The sequence below is a fragment of the Cetorhinus maximus genome, chromosome 21 (assembly GCF_964194155.1).
Source record: "Cetorhinus maximus chromosome 21, sCetMax3.hap1.1, whole genome shotgun sequence".
Taxonomy (NCBI): domain Eukaryota; kingdom Metazoa; phylum Chordata; class Chondrichthyes; order Lamniformes; family Cetorhinidae; genus Cetorhinus; species Cetorhinus maximus.
This window is the reverse complement of record NC_135899.1, coordinates 5,269,061-5,293,592: the sequence shown is the minus strand read 5'-3', so window position 1 is coordinate 5,293,592 and position 24,532 is coordinate 5,269,061. Positions and strand designations below refer to the sequence as shown.

The 24,532-nt window shown below is 44.6% G+C and overlaps 1 protein-coding gene across 2 annotated transcripts in view; it reads right to left on the bottom strand.

Moving 5' to 3' along the window:
* Window positions 1-24,532, bottom strand: part of LOC144695591 (zinc-binding protein A33-like) — a 31,313-nt gene that overhangs the window by 1,703 nt on the left and 5,078 nt on the right. The gene's annotated exons all lie outside the window — the stretch shown is intronic.

The window sequence follows — 24,532 nt, the reverse complement described above, 5'->3', positions numbered from 1 at the left end:
ATGAGAGAGTGGGTGAGCGAGAAAGAGGGTGAGCAAGAGAGAATGGTAGAGAGGGGGTGTGGTAGAGAGAAAGAGGCAGAGAGATTACGGAGGCAGACAAGCAGAGAGAGAGGAAGAGATAGTATCTGACAGTGAGAGAATGTGACAGACAGGGAGAGAAAGAGAGTGTGGGAGAGGGTATAACAAGGCCACGACAGCCAGAGTGAGAGTGCATCAGACAGAGAAAGAGTGAGAGGCAGTGACAGGCAGAGAGGACGAGAGTGCGACAGGCAGAATGATCCCACAACAGGCGGTGAGCAAGAGAGGGCGTGATAGAGAGGGAGAGAGCAACATTCAGAATGTGGTCATGATAGGCAGAGAGGAAGAGATAAACTGATAGGCAGTCAGAGAGGGGTGACAGACAATGAGAGAGAGAGTGTGACAGGCAAAGAGAAAGATGGTGTGACAGGCAGAAACAGAGAGAGAGAGGGTGTGACAGGCAGGGGCAAGAGAGAGAGGTGGGACAGGCAATGAGAAAAGGAAAGAGAGGGCTTGATAGGCAGTGAGATAGTGAGGGTGACAGGCAGAGAAAGAGGGGTATGACAGGAAGAGAGAGATTGAGCGCAACAGGCAGAGAGCGAGGGGGTGCGATGGGCTGAGAGAAGATGCAACAGAGATAGAGGGCACAGGCTGAGAGAGTGAGGGGGCATGACAGGCAGAGAGTGAGAGCGTGCATGACAGATAGAGTGAGGTCATGCCAGGTAGGGAGGGAAAGGATGTGACAGAGAGAGAGAGAAAGGCAGAGAGAGGAGGGGAGAGAGAGAGAGAAAGGGGGAAGAGGCAGATAGAGAGACAGACAGTTATATGTTGTTTTATCTGTAAATAACTGTAAATAGCTTCAGGGAACTACTTATCTCAAACTAATGTGTTATGTGCAAGTGTTCCAGGAGGCCAAATTTCACAGCTGCACCAGAGACTGAAGCGATGTGTATGTAACCAGTTCAATCTGCTTCTTCTTTTGAATCAGACGGGGTGGCAAAATTAAACACAGTTTTTTATCTTTACAAATATAAAGTGTGATTATTAACAACATCTGGAAACCAAAAGACAACAAGAACACATGGAAAAGAGGGAGAGAGAGAGACAGGCAGAGAGAGAGAGAGAGGGAAAGACGGGCAGAGAAAGAGAGAAAGTGGGGAAAGACAGGCAGAGAGAAAGAGGCAGAGAGACAGAGCGAGACGGGGAGAGAGAAAGACAGCCAGGCAGGGAGAGAGAGAGGGGAAGAGAGACAGGCAGAGAGAGAGAGAGAAAGACAGGTAGGCAGGGAGAGAGAGAGGGGAAGAGAGACAGGCAGAGAGAGAGAGAAAGACAGGCAGGCAGGGAGAGAGAGGGGAACAGAGACAGAGAGAAAGACAAGCAGGCAGAAAGACAGAAGGGGACAGAGGAAGAAATGGGGAGACAGATTGAGAGAGGCAGAGTGAGAGAAAGGCAGGCAGAAAGAGAGAAAAAGATAGGAAGAGAGAGAATGAGAGGAACAAAGAGCAGAGAGAGACGGAGAGAGGGTGAGAGGGGAAGAGAGTGGGAGAGAGAGAGAGACAGGCAGAGAGGGAGGAAGAGAGAGAGACAGAAAGAGATGGGGAGAGACAGGTGGAGAGAGGGGGAGAAAGTGTGAAAGAGAGGGAGACAAGCAGGGAGAGAGACTGGGAGAAAGGAGGGAAGAGAGGGACAGGCAGAGGTGGAGAGAAAGAGAGAGACACAGGCAGATAGAAGGAGAGAGGAAGAGAGAAGGGGAAAGGGAGAAGCAAGAGAGAGCAAGGCAAAGGAGGGAGAGAGAGGGGTAGAGAAAGAGGGAGAGAAGTGTGGGAGAAGGGAAGTGAGACAGAAAGAGATAGGACCAGAAAGAGACAGAGACAGGCAGAGAGGGAGGGCGCATCTGAGAGAGAGAGAACAAGAGGGCATGACTGATGGTGTGAGAGAGAGAGAGAGAGAGCAACAGATGGAACAAGGATATGCCAGTCAGAGAAAGAGAGAGAAGGGGCATGACAGGCAGAGACAGTGCAACAGACGGAACAAGGTCACGACAGGCAGAGAGCAAGAGGGAACGCAGCAGAGAGAGAGAGAAAGGAAGGGGGAGTGACAGGCAGAAAGCAAGAGAGTGTACAACAGGCAGAATTAGGTCATAACAGGCAGAGAGGGCAAGGGGCATGACCGAGATGGTGGCTTAGTGGTAATGTCACTGGAGCAGTAATCTAGTGGCCCAGGCTCATGCTCTGGGGACATGGGTTCAAATCCCATCATAGCAGCTGGTAGAGTTTAAATTCAATGAATAAAATCTAAAACTAAAAGCTGTTCTCAGTAATAATGACTTTGAAACCATTGTTGTAAAAACCCACCTGGTTCACTAATGTTGTTTAGGGGAAAGAAATCTGCCATCCTTACCTGGTCTGGCCTACCTGTGACTCCAGACCCACAGCAATGTGGTTGACTCTTAACTGCCCTCTGAAATGGCTGAGCAAGTCACTCAAATCAAGAGAAATTAGGGATGGGTAATAGATGCTGGCCTTACCAGTGATGCCCACATCCCATGAAAGAATAAATAAAATGAAAGTGAGAGGTTAACAGAGGGGGAGAGTGTGATAGGCAGAACGAGATTGTGATAGAGTGAGAGGGACAGGTGAGGAGGGAGAGAGAGCATGTGAGAGGGAGATGAGAGAGCATGAATGACACAGAGAGAGCACTGATTATAATATGCCTTTAAGTGATATCACTAGAAGGTAAGTATGCCACGTGATCCAGTCTTGGTTCATTTTGCTTTGAGCAGAGCACACACACACAGCTCTGATGCCTTCAAGCTTTATACCTATGTAGAACCATGTGCCTAGTCTTAATGATTGACCCACAACGTGTTTACCCAATCACCGATAAGAAATTGGTGCCTTGTCTCTTGTAGAGTAAATAAGCCCAAGGTATTATATCATTCTAATAACACGACATGGTGATCAGCAGTGGTAAGACAGGTGGCAGCAAGATTAAGGGAAGGTGACATACAAACAGAGAGCAGAGACTGTGACTTAAAGTGAGTGAGAGAGATAATGTGACAGGCAGAGAGTGGGAGAGACAACGTGACAGGTAGAGAGAGGGAGAGTGTTACAGGCAGAGATTGAGAGAGCATGTGGTGGGCAGAGAGAGAGAGAGAGGTGAGATCATGACTGACAAGAGATAGAGTGTGTATGACATGCACAGAGAGGGAGAGGGTTATAGAGTGACTGGCAGAGAGATTAAGGGTGGGAAGGGCAGAATTAGTTCATGAAGGCAGAGAGAGAAAGAGAGAGAGAGAGCGTAATAGGCAGTGAGAGGGAGAGGGAGAGGGTGAGAAAAATAAAGGAGAGAAATGTGCCAGACAGAGAGAGGGTATGACTGACAGTGAGAGAGAGAGACAAACAAAAAGAGAGGGAGATAGAGAGAATGACAGGCAGAACGAGGTCGCGACAGGCAGAGCGAGAGAAGGGGCACAACTGAGAGAGTGAGAGCATGACAGACATAAGAACATAAGAAATAGGAACAGGAGTAGACCATTTGGCCCCTCCAGCCTGCTCCGCCATTCAATAAGATCATGGCTGATCTGCTTGTGTTTCGAATTCCACATTCCCATCTACCCCTGGTAACCTCTGATTCCCTTGCCTAACAAGGATCCATCTACCTCCGCCTTATAAATATTCAATGACCCTGCATCCACTGCCTTCTGAGGCAGAGAGTTACAAAGTCGCACAATCCTCTGACAGGAAAAAATTCTCCTCATCTCTGTCCTAAAATGGCGATCGCCAATTTTAAAACAGTGATCCCTAGTTTTGGACTCACCCACAAGGGAAATATCCTTTTCACGACCACCTTGCCAAGACTGGTCAGGAACTTGTATACTTCAATCAAATCACCCTTCGCCCTTCTAAACTCCAGTGGAAACAAGCCCAGCCTGTCCAAACTTTCCCCCTAAGACAACCCGCTCATTCCAGCTAAAAACCTAGTAAATCTCATTTGAACCATCCCCAAGGCTGAGAGAGAGAGCACGAGTGTGTGCAACAGGCAGCGGGAGAGCGTACGATAGGCAGAGAAAGAGAACGTACGACTGACAGAACAAAATCACAACAGGCAGAGAGACCGTAAGACCATAAGACATAGGAGCAGAAATAAGGCCATTCGGCCCATCGAGGCTGCTCCGCCATTCAATTATGGCTGATAAGTTTCTCTACCCCATTCTCCCGCCTTCTCCCCGTAACCTTTGATCCCCTTACCAATCAAGAACCTCGGTCTTAAATACACTCAATGACCTGGCCTCCACAGCCTTCTGTGGCAATGTATTCCATAGATTCACCACTCGCTGGCTAAAGAAGTTTCTCCTCATCTCTGTTCTAAAAGGTCTTCCCTTTACTCTGAGGCTGTGTCCTCGGGTCCTAGTCTCTCCTACTAATGGAAACATCTTCCCCACGTCCACTCTATCGAGGCCTTTCAGTATTCTGTAAGTTTCAATCAGATCCCCCCTCAACTTTCTAAACTCCATCGAATATAGACCCAGAGTCCTCAAACGTTCCTCATATGTTAAGCCTTTCATTCCTGGGATCGTTCTCATGAACCTCCTCTGGACCCTCTCCAGGGCCAGCACATCCTTCCTGAGATACAGGGCCCAAAATTGCTCACAATATTCTAAATGTGGTCTGACCAGTGCCTTATAAAGCCTCAGCAGCACATCCCTGCTTTTATATTCAAGTCCTCTCGAAATAAATGCCAACATTGCATTTGCCTTCCTAACTACCGACTCAACCTGCAAGTTAACCTTAAGAGAATCCTGGACTAGGACTCCCAAGTCCCTTTGCACTCCAGATTTCTGAATTCTCTCCCCATTTAGAAAATTGTCTATGCCTCTATTCTTCCTACCAAAGTGCATGACCTCACACTTCCCTACGTTGTATTCCATCTGCCACTTCTTTGCCCATTCTCCTAACCTGTCCAAATCCTTCTGCAGCCTCCCCGCCTCCTCAATACTACCTGTCCCTCCACCTATCTTTGTATCATCTGCAAACATAGCCAGGATGCCCTCAGTTCCTTTCATCTAGATCATTAATGTATAAAGTGAAAAGTTGTGGTCCCAACACTGACCCCTGCGGAACTCCACTAGTCACCAGCCGCCATCCTGAGAAGGACCCCCTTATCCCCACTCTCTGCCTCCTGCCAGACAGCCGATCTTCTATCCATGTTAGTACCTTGCCTCTAACACCATGGGCTCTTATCTTACTGAGCAGCCTCCTGTGCAGCACCTTGTCAAAGGCCTTCTGGAAGTCCAAGTAGATAACATCCATTGGCTCTCCTTTGTCTAACCTACTCGTTATCTCCTCAAAGAATTCTAACAGATTTGTCAGGCATGACCTCCCCTTGATGAAACCATGCTGACTTTGCCCGATTTTACCATGCACTTCCAAGTATTCTGAAATCTCATCCTTAATAATGGACTCTAAAATCTTACCAACGACTGAGGTCAGGCTAATCGGCCTGTAATTTCCCATCTTTTGCCTCACTCCCTTCTTAAACAGGGGGGTTACATTAGTGATTTTCCAGTCCTCTGGGACCCTCCCTGACTCCAGTGATTCCTGAAAGATCACCACTAACGCCTCCACTATCTCTTCAGCTATCTCCTTCAGAACTCTGGGGTGTAATCCATCTGGTCCAGGTGATTTATCCACCTTCAGACCTTTCAGTTTTCCTAGCACCTTCTCCTTGGTAATGGCCACCATACTCACCTCTGCCCCCCGACTCTCTTAAACATTGGGGATGTCACTCGTGTCTTCCACTGTGAAGACTGATTTACAGGTGACACAGTGGCTGGAGCGATATCCAAACCCTTAAATGTTAAGGGTGGGACCCCAATAAAGTGGACGTGTGTTTTAGTGAGATGGGACCAGCCTGGGATGGGAGTTTTAGGTTCAGATTGGAAGTTGCCTCTCGTGGTAAATAACTGTTTGTGGGGTGGAACGGATAGCGGATGAGGTGTTGGTTATTCCTCCACGTCACGGTGAGACATGGGAAATGACATCAATAGGATCCTATTATTTAAAAACTCTGAGAACTTGGACACGGGAAATGTATAGGACTGTAGTAGAAGAAAATAGGGAAGTCTCCACTGTTCACAAACATGATTGTGGATGAGTGACTGGGGGAGAAGTCAGGATAGAGGGAGACCCCATGTCCCAACCATAGAAACAATATACTTTCCCTAAGGAAGTGGGGAAAGACCTGGAAAAGGCTGTAGCCTCCCTAGTGGAACAGGGAGCATTGGGACTGGGATGACAAATGTGAAAAGGCTTTCATTAAACTGAAAATGGGCTTGCAGACTGGCCCAGCTCTGGGAGTTGTGGACCCTGACAAGGACTTTTATCTGGAAGCTGCAGCCACCGACGTCAGTTTCAGTGAAGTCCTTCTGCAGGAAACAAACGGTCACTTGTGACCAGTAGCCGATGTGTCCAAAGTCCTAGCAGACGTGGAAAAGGGGTTTTCCCTCTGTGAGGGACATCTGTTAGTGACCTGTTGGGCAGTGAAACATTTTACCATTTTCACCGGCATCCATTACTGACCCAGCACAACCCAATCCGACTGTTGTTGGACAGAAAAATGAAAGAAGGAACAGGATCTAGTGCCAGAACAACCAGATGGACTTTCTTGCGAAGTGGGAAAAACATTACGGTAAACAGAATGGATGACCCTAAACTCATAGCTAATCTCAACTATCTGGGAGAACCCCTTACTTGTACCTTACAGGGGGTTTGGGAAACTGAGGGAGGATTCAAGGCAGGAATCCACCCTGAGGGATGAGATATTTATGTTGATGGCTCTAGTTTCTGTTTGTTGAATGACACATTATTATTTTGGTACATTAACTGCCATGCAATCGTCAGTGATGTGGCATTCTGGATATAAGTGCATACCTACATGTCAAATATAACCCCTGAATAATTTTGGAATAATATATATATAACAATGACCTTGTAGTCTTTGACATGAAAAAAGGGGGAAAAAAATGAAAAGAAAAACAGAATGCTGGATTAATGATCCACAAAGGGGGGTTGAATGAGCAATATCCCTGCCCAATACTATGAGTGCCCAGCAGGTGGAGCTAGTCACTGTGACTCTTGGTCACGCATCCGAGTGAAGGAGAGTCAGATAGAGGGTCAGAAAGGGGTCTGCCCGGCAATAACTGAACCCCACCTGAAACCCCCACCTGAGAAAAAATAGGTTTAAAAGTCCCACAACAGAGGTTAAAACTGCTCAGACAAATGAATAGAAAACATTTTCTGTTTTGAATGGAAAGGCAACGGGACCAGAAAACACTGCTGAAATTTTATTAGAGGAACTTTTCTTTAAAAGGAAACTACTATTGCTTTTGGTAGACATCCAATTAAAGACATGTCTTACTGACTATTTTTCCAAATGAGGCTAAGAAATTGAAAATTGGTTTAAGGGAGAGAAAGGATAAATAAAGGAGATATTGGAAATTCTTCCCCCTTATTCCATGTTATAGACTACAAGGTCGTTATATATATTCCAAAATGATTTAGGAACTATATTTTGACATGTAGGTATACACATATATCCAGAATGCCACATCACTGACTATTGCATGATGGTTAGTTTACCAAAGTAATAATGTATCATTCCACAGCACATGGAGAGTTCTGGAGAAATGCACTGCATCTCAGCTCCGATATTTGTATCTAAAATTCTAATTATTTTGGACTTCTGGGAACCATAAGACGTAACATGGTGGCAGCAAGTGTTTGTGAGTAAACCCCAAACCATATAAATGAAATAAATGCTGAATTAGTTTGAGAAAAATCAACTCAAATTAGTATAGAATGAAAAAAAACTGAGTGAACTGCATGAAAACGAAATGATTGCTGCCACAACCATGAATACACAGCTCTAACTCAGGATGAAATGGGAGGCCAATGATGTTATGGAGGCATTTGATAAGTTTAAACAAGAGTGTAAATTGACATGAAGTAAACATAAATCTGTAGCTGAAGCTTGATACTGAAGCACAGAGTAACATCATCCTGCTCAGACTATATCAGAAGATCTTTCCTGAAAATTTGAAAGAAAATGGTTACCTAAAGAAAGATGCTCTGAAATTCAGCAATGTCAAACTGACAGCATCTGGTGGAACTGAGATTCGACAGCTTGGAATGTCCCAAATCAGAGGGACACACAAAGGGAAAGCCATCAACTGCGTGTTCTGCGTTGCTGAAACAGGTGGTCCTGCTTTCCTGGGTTGAGCAGATGTGAAGAGTTGTAGCTTACTCAGTAAACCATGAGATGATGGAGGCGTCACTGAGGGTTGTAGGTAGTACATCCACTGGAAAATGTCCTCCAATCAGATGCAAGAAAGATCTGGTCCTAATGTACCCAGAGTGTTTTGTTGAGACGGTTGGATGCTTTGAGAGTTTTGAGTACAAAAATACAAGAAATAGGAGCAGGAGTAGGCCTGTCGAGCATGGCTGATCTTGGGTCTTCAACTCCATTTTCTTGCCCGTTCCCCATTTCCCTTAATTCACTGAGAAACCAAAAATCCAAAGATCTTAAGTATAGAGTCAATGATTTATCACATCACCATTGACCCAGAGAAGAAGCTGATGATTCACCAATCACATAAATACCAATAGAATTAAAAGGAAACCTAGAAAACGAACTCCAGGAGACGGAAGAAAAGAAAGTGATTGTCAGAGTCCCAGAGCCTACAGATTGGGTAAGTTTCATCATTATGAGAGAGAAGCCAAATGGATGTCTACGAGTTTGCCTGGATCCCAAAGATCGTAATCAAGCAATTAAGAGAGATCACTGCCCCATTCCAACACTGGAAGAGATCACACCAGCACCAACAGGGGCAAAGGTTTTCACCATGTTTGATGCCAGAAATGGCTACTGGACTTAAAGCTTGACAAAGAATCTTCACTGTGACAACATTCAGCACATGTTTTGGACAGTACAAATTCCTGCCTTTTGGCCTTGAAGTGAGCCAGGATATGAGAAATGTAGGTGAGAAATATAGGTGAGAAAAAAATATATAAAAATTAAAAAATAAATATTAAAAAAAAATTTGTATGGAAAGGCAACAGGACCAGCGAGTTTGTTTATGAGTTAAGTTTCAGCCTTGAAGCTTTGAAGTCTGAAATTCAATTTGAACTTTTAAAAACACTGCTGAAATTTTATTAGAGGAACTTTTCTTTAAAAGGAAACTACTATTGCTTTTGGTAGACATCCAATTAAAGTCATGTCTTACTGACTATTTTTCCAAATGAGGCTAAGTGGCAAACATCAGAAATTGAAAATTGGTTTAAGGGAGAGAAAGGATAAATGAAGGAGATACCCCACCCCCACCAGCCCCCCACCGCACCCCTCCCCATTCCCCACCCACCCCCAACCCCCACCCCCACCGCACGCCACCCACCCCCACCAACCCGCCACCGCACCCCACCACACCCCAATTTTTGCTGACAGAGGATAAGGTTGTGAGGAGCAAGCCCACACTCTGCACTCTCGACCTTGCCAGCTCCATTGTGGGGTCAGGTGAATCATAGCCCTCCCGAATTTTTGTCGAGTCGGGCCAGCTTCTCCATGACTCATGGTTCATGGCCTCACAGAGGAGTTGTGACACATAGTCCGGATTTAGGAGCCTTTTGAAAGCTAAGGTCAAAAGGTCTTACTTATGCCCCCCATGTCCTTTTCATGCACCTACCATTCCCCCCTCCATTCCAACCCAGTGCCAACCCATTCCCTCCATCCATCCCATCACCCCTTATAGCCTCCATGTGAACTCATGGCCCTTCCATGCCCATTAACCCAGTGTACACAATGTATAGAACCAATGAGCCAGTAAGTAACAATGGCACTCGGGGAACTGCTCAGAAATAAAAAGCTATTCACAAATTGTCTTTTGAAAACGTATTACTGTTTTTACAGCCGAAGTGGCTGAGAGTCCAGACTCATTAAAGGATTATCTCAGTGAGGTTCTGTTTTGACACCTGGAGAGAAGGCTTGCCTTTGCTTGATTGACACCTTTCAGTAGTTATAATACATTTTCTGTCTGTGATCAGCTTTGTTGATGTCTCAGTGTTTATTTTCACAACATTAAGAGGTGTTGAAGCTGCTGTGTTTGATACTTTAATGGTCTGTCTGACTGACACTTTTACAGGGTTGTAGGAACAACAGTGTTTTTTTCAAAAGACGATTTGTGAATGGGTGTTTTTATAGCACTTCCACACAGGTCATTGTTACTATATGACTCATTAATTCTGTACATAGTGTACACTAGGTATAAGGGTACGAAGGGCCATAATTTGGATTGAGTTGACATAGGAACACAGGATCAAGGAGCAGGAGTAGGCCAGGCAGATCCCCGAGCCTGCTCTCCCATTTGATAACATCATAGCTGAACCGATTGTGGCCTCAACTCTACTTTCCTGTCTGCAGCCCCATAACCCTAGACTCACTTGTGTGTCAAAATTCTATCAAACTCAGCATTGAATAAGTTCAGTGACCCAGCCTCCACTGCTCTCTAGTGAAAAGAATACAGGCTAATGACCATCTAAGAGAGAAATCAAATCCCCTTGTCTCAGTTTTCAATGGGAGACCTCTTATTTTTAAACCTTGTCCCCTAATTCTAGTCTCCCCCACAAGAGGAAATACCCTCCTGGTATCCACCCTATCAAGTACCCTAAGAAACTTATATGTTTCAATAAGATCCTCAGGATTATATAAGTTTCAATAAGATACTATCAACATATTTAAAAGCCTCTGTGCATGAACATTGCAGAAATCCACCAAGATTGGTTTTCCTTTTTGTAGTGCCCATTCCCTTGTTTTTCGTGTAATACGTCACATCTCTTGGGAGTACTGACAGGTGATGACTTGGGAGATTTGTCTGCGCTTGTTCACTGAATAGTAATTCTGTATTGGTTCTGCAGTATGATGAAGTGTACATGGTTGGAATAGGTGTACATGATTTCACAATGTTCAGCACCATTCACGACTCCTTAGATACCGAAGCAGTTCATGTTCAAATGCAGTAAGACCTGGACAACATCCAGGCTTGGGCTGACAAGTGGCAAGTAACATTCACGCCACACAAGTGTCAAGCAATGATCATCTCCAACAGGAGAGAATCAAACCATCACCCCTTGACATTCAATGGCATTACCATCACTGAATCCCCCACTTCTAACATCCTGGGGGTTACTATTGACCAGAAACTGAACTGGACTTGCCATATAAATACAGTGGCTACAAGAGCAGGTCAGAGGCTAGGAATCCTGTAGCGAATAACTGTTAAGAAGATGTAATAATCCTTATAATGTTATTGGAATTTATTGTAAAATAGACTAATAGTGGGATGTGTCTGTGTGTCTATACGTGTCAGTGTGTGTATGAGACTTAAATGAATTAGTCTGGGTGCTTTGGTCTAAGAAGGGAGGTCAGCTTTGAAATGTTAGATAGATAACCATGGGGAAGTTTAGAAAGATAGGTGTCAGGGGAACCTTTGCATTTTGAAATAAACCAGACTAGATTGTTTTCAAAGGAGGGGTGAAATGTGTCACCTCGTCAGGTGAAGTTTAGAAACAGTGTGTTTATTTTTCCTGAAGATTACTGGAAAAACTTAGTGCTATAAGAGGGTTTTATTATTAGGGGGATAAAGTCCAAAGACAGAGTGAAACAATGGGTATTTGCATTCAAAGAGGAAGATATGTATAAAGACTGTTTTGTAAGGGATGGCATTTTTAAAATTTTATAAGTATGTGAAAAAGCCTTCAGCATCTATGCCTCAAGCTGCTGTCTCCAGGGACTAAAGTGAAGAAAATGCGCTCCGAATGCGACTTGTTCAGGGTATCATGATTCTTTGCCTGGGTCTTTTAAAATCTATGTGTCTTTCTGTTGCCTTGACAAAAGTGTAACTTGGAGTTAGATTGAGTAGGGAATTTGAAGTTATCATAGTAGTAATTTGTAGATCTGTGTATGGATTAAAAATCATTTCTCTATTAGTAAATGTTCACTCTAGTTTTGTAAAAAAACCTATTAGATTTGGTGGTCTTATTACTACTGAATTCAAGGCAGGCATCTCAACATTTATACAAATTGAAAATTAATTGTGACAGTTGTTTCAAGTTTCCCTCTGGGATTTGAACAGCTCAGCATTTACCGTCGGCTGTGTCATAACATTCTTGTGGGATATATTTGAAATTCCTTGATTTGTTTGGAGTTGGTGAATCTTAAGGCTACGAGTAGGAGAAGCACTTTGAATTGAGAAGTTTGGCTGAGGCCTTTTGTAGTGGTGAGGCTGCAATATGGCTTTGGCAGTTGCTCAGACTTGTTTGGGAGTTGAAATTATAGTTTGGCCTGTTTACAAAAGATATCTAAAGTTAAGTTACTGGAATTGGTGGATACATTACAATTGGGGTTACCTGCAGGGGTTAATAAAGCAGATATAATTGAAGGTATAACACAACATTTGAAGTTGGAAGTGATACCTGGCACTAGTGAGTCACAGCTGGAGGTAGCGAGACTTCAGTTAGAAATGAAGAAGTTTAAACTTGAATAAAGAAAGGAACGAGAAAAATTGAGCGAGAGGCAGCAGAAAAGGAAAGGGCATTTCAAAGTGAGAAAGCAGAAAGACAAGAGAAAGAAAGGAAGCTAGAACTGGAATTCCAGGCAAGAGAGAAGGATAAAGAAAGAGAGGCAAGGGAAAGTGAGAAGGAAAGAGAAAGGGCATACCAACTTCAAAGGCTGGAAGTTAAAAAAGAGACCTCATATTCTGAGGAACGTTCTGATGATGTAAAAACCTTTAATTTAAAACCCAGTGAGGAGACGTTTAAATTTGTACAAGTTCTTCCAAAGTTTGAGGAAAGAGATGTTGAAGCATTCTTTATTTCATTTGAGAAGATAACTAAAGAGATGAAATGGCCACAGGAAAACTGGACATTGTTGTTACAATCCAGGTAGGTGGGTAGAGAACATGAGGTTTATGCTTTGCTGTCAGAAGAAATGTCAATGAATTATGATGTGGTGAAAAAAGGCTATTTTGAGTGCAGACGAGTTGGTTCCTGAGGCAGATAGGCAGAAATTTAGGAATATGAGAAAACAGCCGGGGCAAATTATATTGAGCTTGAAAAAGTAAAACAAAGTAATTTTGACCGGTAGATACGGGCATTAAAGATAGAGACAACATATGCAGCTCTTAGAGAGGTAATTATTTTGGAAGAATTTAAAGATTCAATTCCTTCGGTAGTGAGAACTCATGTGGTGGAACAGAGGGTTGAATCTGTCAGGCAAGCAGCAGAGATAGCTGATGATTGTGAGTTAGTTCAGAAAGCTAAACCTTTTTTTCGTCACCCTTTCAAATTGGAAAAGGATAGAAAGTGGGAATGTGAAAGGAAGGTTTGTAGTTAGGGGTGAGAAAGAGTAGGTGGAAATTGTCAGGATGTTTTTCCTAAGAATACAAAGGAAGGTGCTGAGGGTAGAAGTCACATTCGAAAATTGAGATGATTTCATTGTAATAAAGTTAGACACATGAACTCAGTCCGCTGGAAATTGCAGGGGAAATCTGTTGGAATTATAGGGGTGCAGAAAAGTTCTGGAATTAAGAGGACAGTGGGTTCTGAGTTTCAGGCACAGGAAAATCCAGTGGTTTGTGCACAGATAAAACAGGAGGAACCAGTGATAGGTAATGAAGTGCAAATATGTTCATAATTTTCCAAAAATCTTAGGACTCCCTCCTGAACAGCACTGTGGGTGTACCTACACTACATGGACTGCAGCGGTTCAAAGAGGCAGATCACCACCACCTTCTCAAGCGCAACTGGGGATGGACAATAAATGCTGACCTAGCCAGTGACTCCCACATCCCATGAATGAATAATAAAAAATTAAATTCAGCTCAAATTGTGCCGCTCAGCCTGCTGGCCGATGATGTGCATTGCAGAGTTTGGTGATATTCTCCCAATGTAAGCACCGGGTTTCCAATGGTTCTCCTTGGGCTCTGTCTTCCTCATCTTTGTCTTGATGTTACTATGGATGGTGACCAAGGACAGGTCCTTGCCCGCCGGTCGGCCTGCAATCACTGGACCCGTGGTGTCCACAATGTAAAATATCTGGGGTAATCAGAGTGAGTTGTTGAAGTGACATTTGAATGTAATAGATCCCAGGGATGGAATCTCCCGGTCATTGTATGCAGTGAGTTTGGCGTTGGTTGGTTGAATCATCACTTGCCATTTCTGTGGGTACATACATTTCAGTGTGTGAAATGGAATGATGTTTACACTTGTACTGGTATCCAGTTTTGCACGTGGGTTATGCTGCCCCTTCAGCTATGGGCATATTTATCTGGATGTTGGCAAAGGCTTCTGTTGGTATCACTGTGCCAATATATTCTTTGATGTTCACCAGGCTGATTGTTTGTTCACTTTCACTGTTGGTGGTCTGGTCATTCTCACCTGACCGTGTAGCTTGGCCAGACATGTCGTGGATCTTCTCTTGATGCTGTTTGGTGCACACCCTTGGTTTGTTGGAATGCTGCATCTGTCCGGCCTCTGGTTGTGGTTTCTCATGACATTGACCCACTTCTTTTGGCCTTTGCTTTCAGCACTCACACTTCCAATGTCCTCTGATGCCACATACATTGAATACAGCATTAAAAGCTGGGCAATTTCTGGATGTATGTATGAGATTGTATCTCCTGCATTGCTTACTAGTCTAACCTGTATTGGCAATGGTGCCAATGGTGGATAAATTCGGCATAGCCTGTAGACTTTTTCTACCCAATAGTCTGGTTTCATACTTGTATCTGCTTTGTAGTCACTTCTATAGTGTAGACTTTGGGCTGGTCCAAGAGGTCTTTTTGGAACACTTCTATTGGAGTAGATGCTATAACAAGCTCGATTATTCTGTCGGCTAGCTCTGCTGCCGTGAAGTCACAATCACACCCCTTGTATCGACAGCTACTGATCAATGGTCTCTGTCGGTTGTTCACTAAAGGACATGAATTCCAGAAGGTGTATTCTGAAGTTGAGCTTCAGTCGTAATTGATCTTCGAGTGTTAGACCATATTTTATTCAGATTTTTAAGGTGGCCATCTGACGGACTTGACATGTTCAGTCTGTGGAGACCTTCATTCCCGACAGCAATTTTCATTTCAATGTTGTTTATCACGTTCAGAAATATTGAGGTCCAGAAAACACAGCTTGACGCGTTATCAGAACAAAGTCAACTCAGATAGAAGATCAGTTGCCTTCCAGTTGAGTGTTAGAAATTTTGTGGTCATCTTTTTGCTTTTTTCAGGATTTTTAATGCTATCTGAAAGTTGTAACAGCTATTCAGATTTTCTTTTACAGCTTTTGAACTTAGTTTAGCTCCAGGTTGCAGCACTTTAAGTGGCAACTGCCTTAGATGATCATTGGTTGCTGCTTGACTGCAATGGCATTGCTGTTCAGCTTTGTTTCTTCTCTCCTGGTTTAACTCTATGCTTCACCCACAAAATAGTGATTTAGGACAGAAAATGGTTACAGGGCTTCAAAATGAAAGCAAACTGTGAAAAGTTTTTTTTACAGCTCCACTAAAACCTCACAGCATTTATATTCTATACCCCAGCCAATGAAAGCAAGGATCCCGTATACCCTTTTGACCATCTTATATCCCTGTCACATATAGGACCACACTACACTCAAAACCCAGACATGAACATTCACAGATAATCCACTGCTTCAGGCTCCAGACTCAACAAAGCAACATATTTCACCAGGCCACACTTCTGGCTGCATCCCCAGTCGAGCCTCTCAGGTTCATTCTGCCCATGTGCTCATCTCAATTCGATTCTGTGCACGTGGAAAATCTCACACTCGGAATTTGCTAATAAAGATTTACCGATACTAATAAACCTTACTAGTATTAATAAGCTTTACTAATATTGATAAACCCTACTAATACTTAATATGCCTTACTAGTGGGAATAAACCTTACTTAAAAAAAGAAGATAAAACTCGCCAGCTACTAATTTGTTATTATTAGGTAATATTTTTAACATTTTTTAAACTCAGTCCCTAAGCAGCAATACTCACCAGCCAATCATCTTATGACTTTCACCGTGAGGTTATACTGGAACTGTATAAAACACTAGTTAGGTCACATCTGGAGTACTGCCTGCAGTTCTGTTCACTGCACTCTCGGAAAGATGTGATTGCACTATGGAGAATACAGAGGAAATTTTAGTTATGAGGAAAGATTGGATAAGCTGGGGATCTTTTCTTTGGAACAGAAGAGGCTGAGGGGAGACCTATTTGAAGTGTATAAAATTAGGAGAGGTCTAGATAGAGTGGATAAGTAGATCCATTTCATCCGGATGTCAGGTTCCTGCTTCCAATTTGAAAATCCGCCTCATCCATTTGGATTATATTGAATTGTCTAATTTAATTAGTTCACATTGCAAAGTATTGCTCATGGATTGAAAGAGCAGGACTATGAAAGCAAACAGGTATGAAAAGCTGAATAATCAGCTCTGAGATCAGAAGCGTACCCAGCTTCACGGAGAGTATTATGGGACATGATGATGTCGGGCGCGTTTATGACATCATCACGCCGGTTGCTGATAATAGAGTACGCGGGCGGGTCAAAAAGTCAGGAACCTGCCCACGATATTTAAATATCAATTTAAAAGGCAATAGAGCTATTTAACTACCCATCTCACTGCAATAATACGGTCAAAAGATAATAATACCCCTTCAGGGTGAGAATCACGACTGGTGAGGATTTTGTTTTTTTCATAGGCGAGCTTGTTTGGGCGGGTTTTAAAACTGCAGCTCACACCAGAGTCTCAGCTTTGCAATTAACACTTCATTGACAGCAGAGACTGCTCGTGTGACTGAGCAGAGGAACCTTTTGGATACTGTTTCATCAGGAGGACTCTCCTCTGGTTCAGAGGGTTCTTTCGATTGATTATTTTGCTGTTTGTTACCTGGGGTGAAAAGTCTCGGAGACAGATGGCATTGTGGTCTCAGCTGGAGAGACATCCTCCAGTGAGGAGGAGAGAACGATTAACAGGAGAAGCAAGATGAGAAAGGTGAGAGGAAGAAGGGAGCACAGGGGCGCTCAGGATGCTGTGGTTCCTCAGGAAGGAGGCAGAGTAATGCCAGACCCCAATGGGCAGGAGGAACCCAGAAACCCTCAGCAGAGGCACAAATGAACTTATTCTGTCCCAAGAATATACAGGCAGAGATTCAGCTACCTGCAACTGAGTGAGACTCCGTGACTTTCAGGAGTCACTGTGACATCACTATGTGAGATGCTGACAGGGGAGATCTCACCCAACCACCTGGTGCCTGTCACATTGAAGGTAACAGTGGAGCTTTACTTCTTCACAACAGGCACATTCCAGGCAGCCTGTGGAGATCTCAGTGGGATAACACAGCCTGCTGCACACCACTGCATCAAGGTGTTCACAGATACAATATTCCAAAGGGCTGGGAATTACATCCCCTTCACGCAGGATGTCCAGGGCCAAATGGATAAGGCTGAGGATTTGCAGCGATTGCAGTTTTCCCCCGGGTGCAGGGAGCCACTGACTGCATGCACGTAGCCACTAAGTCTCCTGCTGGACAGCCATGCACCTTCAGAAACAGAAAGGGCTTCCACTCGATCAATGTCCAGCTGGTGTGTGACCATATTCGGCAGGTCATGCAGGTGTGTGCCAGGTACCTGGGCAGCAGACACGACTCATACATCCTCAGGAACTCTCAGATTCCAGACCTCTTCACCAGCCCGGATGGGTTAGAGGGACGGATTCTAGACATTAAGAGCTATTCACTGAAAAGATCTCTAATGATGCCTGTGAGGGTGTCCAGAACTGACACAGAAAGGAGATACAATGAGAGTCACAGCAGCACCAGGGCCATAGTGGATGTCATGAGGTGTCATAATTTTCACAATATTTTTCTGGTTTATTGTAAAGTAGGTTTATGGGGGTAAATAGTTACGTCTGTCTGAGTGTGGCATTTAATTTCATTTTGTAACTCTTTCGAGTCAAAACCAAATAAACTAAATTAACAAACCAAGGGACAAATGAAAAGGCAGCCCCTTAAAAGGGAAACTGCAAAAACAAAAGACAAAATTTGAAGCAAACTTACAAACATTAATCCAAAATGTGATCAAAGTGATCAATAAAACACCCCAGTGCCCACGGTGCCCACCGAGAACGGAAGGCCTCGACGATGCCAGCGGGGACTGCGTGCTCCGTCTCCAGGGACTCCCGGCTGCAAACATAGGCACAGAAGACGGGGAGACAGTCGGGCCTGATGACCCCCTGGATCATCCACTGCCTGGGCCTGATAAAGGCCAACTTGGCCGGGCCCAGGAGCAGGTTCACGAGGAGATGCTCCTCCCTCCCCGTCTCCCTCCTCATTGGGTGCCCGCAGATCAGGAGCGTGGGACTGAAGTTCAAACAAAACAGAAGCAAAAGGTTCTTCAAGTAACTAAAAAGGGGGTGCAGCTTATAACAACCTATATAAGTGTGGTCCTCGCACTCCACAAGGCCGGAAAAGACGCAGACATCTTGGGAGTCCGTGAACCGACACATGCTACGGTTGTATGGGACTGCTGCCTGCAACACCCACCACCCCAGGTCCCTGATGGAAAGGAGGAGGACTTCCATGTAGAGAGCCCCCCCCCACTGGGGACCTCTGCCACTGAAGGGCAACAAGGTATGCCAGGGCGTGTCTGGGCAGTGGCTGAGGGCAAGGGAGTGAAGGGTGTGCAGCGGCAGCCCATACAGGAACCCCCTTCGCACCATGCTAAAGGACACAGAGGGCATTTCCGCGAGGCGACTCAGGTTGCAGGGCCCCAGCTCCAGAAGGAGGGTTTGAGATTTGGGGTGAATGTGGAATTCTGTCCAAACAGGGGTACGCTCTGAAGGAAGGCCACCGCACACCTGCACCATCTCGAGACCCAGAATGACATCAGGGCTGGGCATGACCATCCTAAGGTCTTGAATGGCATTGGCTGTGAGCCAGATACATACCGATGCACTATGTGCCAAATCCTGCAGAAGCATCCAGCCCACTCCTCCGCCATCCGACACATCCCCTGTCCTGGTCACCCCAGCAGCCACAGCCCTCCTCTCCGCCAGCCACCGAAAATGGTGGAAGTGCGGATTCCTGAGCAGCGGCTCTCTGACGATATTGATACTCTTCAACAACTTCATTACTCACACATGGGCATAGATCAGACGAGAAGACTCGTAAGAGGGTCAGTCTATTGGCCGGGTATGAACAATGACAGTGAAGTCATCATCAAGAAATACAAGGCATGTCAAGAGCACATGTCAATCAACACAAAGCACCATTGATTCCACATAAAGTTCTTACGCATCCTTGGCCCAACGTCAGATTCTACCTCTTTCATGTCCATGGCACATTCTTCATCATCATGGTCGACTACAAATACCCAATTATTCGACAATTGCACAATATGTTAAGCATAACTGCCACATGCAATCTTAAGGGCTATTTTCAGTTTATTTGGTGTGCCTAGACAGATCATTATGGATAACAGTCTGCAATTTATTGGTAAACCATTTTGGGATATGTATGAGAAATGGAATATCAATCACACTACTTCTTCTCCTCATTACTCTAGATCGAACAGCCTAGCTGAACGAATCATTCATGCAGTGAAATCCCTAATTCTCAAATGTAGACAGACCAAGCAAGATCTACACATTGCAATGTTACATCTCAGACAACACCTTAAATGCAACTATTCCATCACCAGCAGGGCACATGCTTGGCAGACCAGTGCATAGCAACTCTTACCCACTCGAATTCCTCAGAAACTAGAGAGCAAATTTTAAAACTACAAGATAAGGTGACTAATGTGTACAATAAAAATTCAGGTACAGAATTGTGAAATTTACAGTTGGGGCAATGAGTTTACATCCAGAATCCCACAAGCAACCAGCTGAGGTGACAAGGATTTGTTCAGAATCAAGGTTCTATGAAGTCATTACACACAAAGGTGCAACAGTGAAGCATAACCGGAGACAAATCAGATCCATTCCAGCTCCTCGACCACCGTACAGTCCTACTGCATCCAGGACAAGATCCCAAATACAACCAGGAACAACATCCAAGAATGTCAATCCCACAGATCACTGTGAGCAATTAAAGAAACCTCCAGACGAGGTTACCATTGCAAGATCTGGGAGTGCCAGCTGATTATCTTTACGCTTTAGAGACTCACAGATTCATCAGTTCTATGCACTTGTGTAATGGGGACTAAACATGAGCATGTATTGTAAATAGTTAAACTTCTTTGAAAGAGGGGAAGGTGACATTCAAACACAGAGCAGTGTGCATAACTTACAGTGAGTGAGAGAGAGAGGAAAATTGACAGGCGGAGAGAGGTGAGATCGTGACTGACAGAGAGAGAGTGTGTGTGACATGCACAGAGAGGGGGAGAGAGAGAAAGAGGGGGCATAATCGGCAGTGAGAGGGAGACGGTGAGAAAAACAGAGAGAAAGAGGGAGAGAGAGAATGTGCCAGGCAGAGAGAGCATGTGACTGGCAGTGAGAGACAGAGAGAGACAGAGAGAGACAGAGAGTGACGAGCAGAGAGAGAGGGAGTTAGAGAGAGTGACAGGTGGCCACGACAAGCAGAGGCACAACATAGGGAGTGGGAGCATGACAGACAAACAGCATAAGAAATGGGAATGGAAGTAGACCATTCAGCCCCTCGACGCTACTCCGCCATTCAATACGATTATGGCTGATCTGCTTGTGCCTTCAAATTCCACATTCCCGTCTACCCCCGGGAACCTCTGGTCCCCTTGCCTAACAAGAATCTCTCTACCTCTGCCTTCAAAATATTCAGTGACCCCGCCTCCACCACATTCTGAGGCAGAGTTCCAAATTCCGACAACCTTCAGAGAGGAAAAATTTCTCCTCATCTCTGTCCTAAAAGAGCGACACCTAATTTAAAACAGTGCCCCCTAGTTCTGGACTCATTCTTAAGAGGAACCATCCTTTCGAAGTCCACCTTGTCAAGGCTCCGCTCTACGGGCATTACCCTGGGCCTCTGGAATACTAGTCCAATGACAATGCCACTGCCTCCCTGTTGCCTGTAAGGATCCAGGTGCAGAGAAATTCAGGACAGCAGTAACGTGACTGCCACGAACAGTAATAGGGCTGGATTTTATGCTGAGGGTGGGATCCACACACCCTCATGTAAATTTCAGGGGCAATCACACTGCTGCTGAGTCAACTCGCCTCAATTCGGCCAAAGTCAGGTGACCACCTGACACCTCCCCTGCTAGCCATAAAATTATGAGGTGGGGTGAGGCTGGGTATTGTGTAATGAGAAAGGAATAATTGGCAATCTAGTTGTGTGAGGCCCCTTGGGGTTGAGCGACAATAATATGACAGAATTCTTCATCAAGATGGAGAGTGACGTCGTTGATTCTGAGACTTGGGTCCTGAATCTTAATAAAGGAAACTATGATGGGATGAGGTGCGAGTTGGCCATGATGGATTGCGAAAGTTTACTTAAAGGGATGACGGTGGATAGGCAATGGCAAACATTCAAAGAGCGCATGGGTGAACTGCAACAATTGTTTCTTCCTGTTGGGCGCAAAAGTAAAACAGGAAAGGTGGCCAAACCATGGCTTACAAGGGAAATTAGAGACAGTACTAGACGCAAAGAAGAGGCAGACAAATTGGCCAGAAAAAACAACAGACCTGAGGATTGGGAGCAATTTAGAATTCAGCAAAGGAGGACCAAGGGATTGATGAAGAAGGGGAAAATAGAGTACGAGAGTAAGCTTGCAGGGAACATAAAAACTGACTGTAAAAGTTTCTATAGGTATGTGAAGAGAAAAAGATTGGTGAAGACAAATGTAGGTCCCTTGCATTCAGAAACAGGGGAATTTACAATGGGAACAAAGAAATGGCTGACCAACTAAATCCATACTTTGGTCCTGTCTTCACAAAGGAGGACACAAATAACATAACAGAAATGTTGGAGAACACAGGGTTTAGTGAGAGGGAGGAACTGAAAGAAATCAGTATTAGTAGGGAAATGGTGTTGGGGAAATTGATGGGATTGAAGGCTGATAAATCAACGGGGCCTGATAATCAACATCCCAGAGTACTTAAGGAAGTGGCCCTGGAAATAGTGGATGCATTGGTGGTCATCTTCCGAGATTCTATAGACTCTGAAACAGTTCCTACAGATTGGAGGGTAGCTAATGTAAACCCACTGTTTAATAAGGGAGGCAGAGAGAAAACAGGGAATTATCGACCAGTCAGCCTGATGTTGGTAGCGGAGAAAATTCTAGAGTCCATTATAAAAGATTTAATAGCTGGAACGTGGAAAACAGTGGCAGAATCAGACAGAGTCAGCATGGATTTATGAAAGGGAACTCATGCTTGACAAATCTACTTGAATTTTTCGAGATTGTAACTAGTAGAGTTGATGAGGGGGAGCCAGTGGATGTGGTTTATTTGGACTTTCAGAAGGCTTACGACAAAGTTCCACATAAGAGATTGGCGTGTAAAATTAAAGCGCATAGGATTGGGGTAGTGTATTGAGATGGATAGAAAACTGGTTGGCAGAGAGGAAACAAAGGGTAGGAATAAACGGGTCTTTTTCGGAATGGCAGGCAGTGACTAGTGGGGTACCGCAGGGATCAGTGCTGGGACTCCAGTTATTCACAATATATATTAATGACTTAGATGAGGGAATTAAATGTAATATCTCCAAATTTGCAGATGACACAAAGCTGGGTGGGAGGGTGAGCTGTGAGAAGGATGCAGAGATGCTTCAGTGTGATTTGGATAAGCTGAGTGAGTGGGCAAATGCATGGTAGATGCAGTATAATGTGGATAAATGTAAGGTTATCCATTTTGGTAGCAAAAACAGGAAGGCAGATGATTATCTGAATGGCTATAAATTGAGAGAGGGGAATGTGCAACGAGACCTGGGTGTCCTTGTACACCAGTCACTGAAGGTAAGCATGCAGGTGCAGCAGGCGGTAAAGAAGGCAAATGGTATGTTGGCCTTCATAGCCAGAGGATTTGAGTACAGGAACAGAGATGTCTTTCTGCAATTGTACAGGGCCTTGGTGAGACCACACCTGGAATATTGTGTGCAGTTTTGGTCTCCTTATCTGAGGAAGGATATACTTGCTATAGATGGAGTGCAGCGAAGGTTTACCTGACTGATTCCTGGGATGGCGGGACTGACATATGAGGAGGGATTGAGTTGATTAGGATTATATTCGCTGGAGTTCGAAGAATGAGGGGGATCTCATAGAAACCTATAAAATTCTAACAGGGCTACACAGGGTAGATGCAGGAAGGATGTTCCCGATGGTGGGCTAGTCCAGAACCAGGGGTCACAGTCTGAGAATATGGGGTAGACCATTTAGGACTGAGATGAGGAGAAATTTCTTCACCCAGAGAGTGGTGAGCCTGCAGAATTCGTTACCACAGAAAGTAGTTGAGACCAAAACATTATATGCTTTCAAGAAGGAGTTAGATATAGCACTAGGGGCGAAAGGAATCACAGGGTATGGGGAGAAAGCAGGAGGAGGCTATTGAGTTGGATGATCAGCCATGATCGTAATGAATGATGAAGCAGGCTCGAAGGGCCAAATGGCTACTCCTGTTCCTTGTTTCTATGTTTCTGTGGGAATGGGTGAACCAGTGGCGGGTATGTCACCAAGGACATGGCACCCTAATTTACAGGTCCACCTGCCTGTTTGCCCACGAGTGGTCCGTAAAGTTCAGCCGATATTGTCCAGGTGAAAGTCCAGCTATCAGTGGACAAATCTCCCTAAAATCCACTGGGGGAGAGGCTGCACCCTCCTCGGAGGTGAGGAACTGAGAAATCTAAGTGTCATCTTCTTGATCATCAATCCTGGTGAGTGGGGATCCCCCATGTACTGCTGGGATTAACTAGAGTTGAGGTTGAGGATTAAATTGGGAGTGGAATAGTGGTATTGTCACTGAGCTGGAAATCCAGAGATCCAGTGTAATGTTCTGGTGACCTGGGTTCCAAACCCACCACAACAGATGGTGGAATTTGAGTACAATAAAAAAATGTAGAATTGAAAAAAGTCTAATGGTGTTGTTGATTGTTGTGAAAGCCCATCTGGTTCACTAATGTCCTACAGGGAAGGACATTTTAGCTGGTCTGCCCTATATGTGACTCCAGACTCACAGCAATGTGGTTGACTCTTAAAATACTCTCTGAACAAGGGCAACAAATGCTGGCCTAGCCAGCAATGCCCACGTCCCATGAATGAATAATAATTTAAAAATTGTGTGGGCGGGCTGACCACCCACACTGTGGTGGAGTGGACTCTGTGTGGACATTAGGGAAATGACACTTTGTTGAGGTGAATTATAAACCAACAGAGTTAAGGCAGTCACAGTTCCTGCCTATTTAACTCCATTTAGCACCCACAGTGAGAGGGAAAT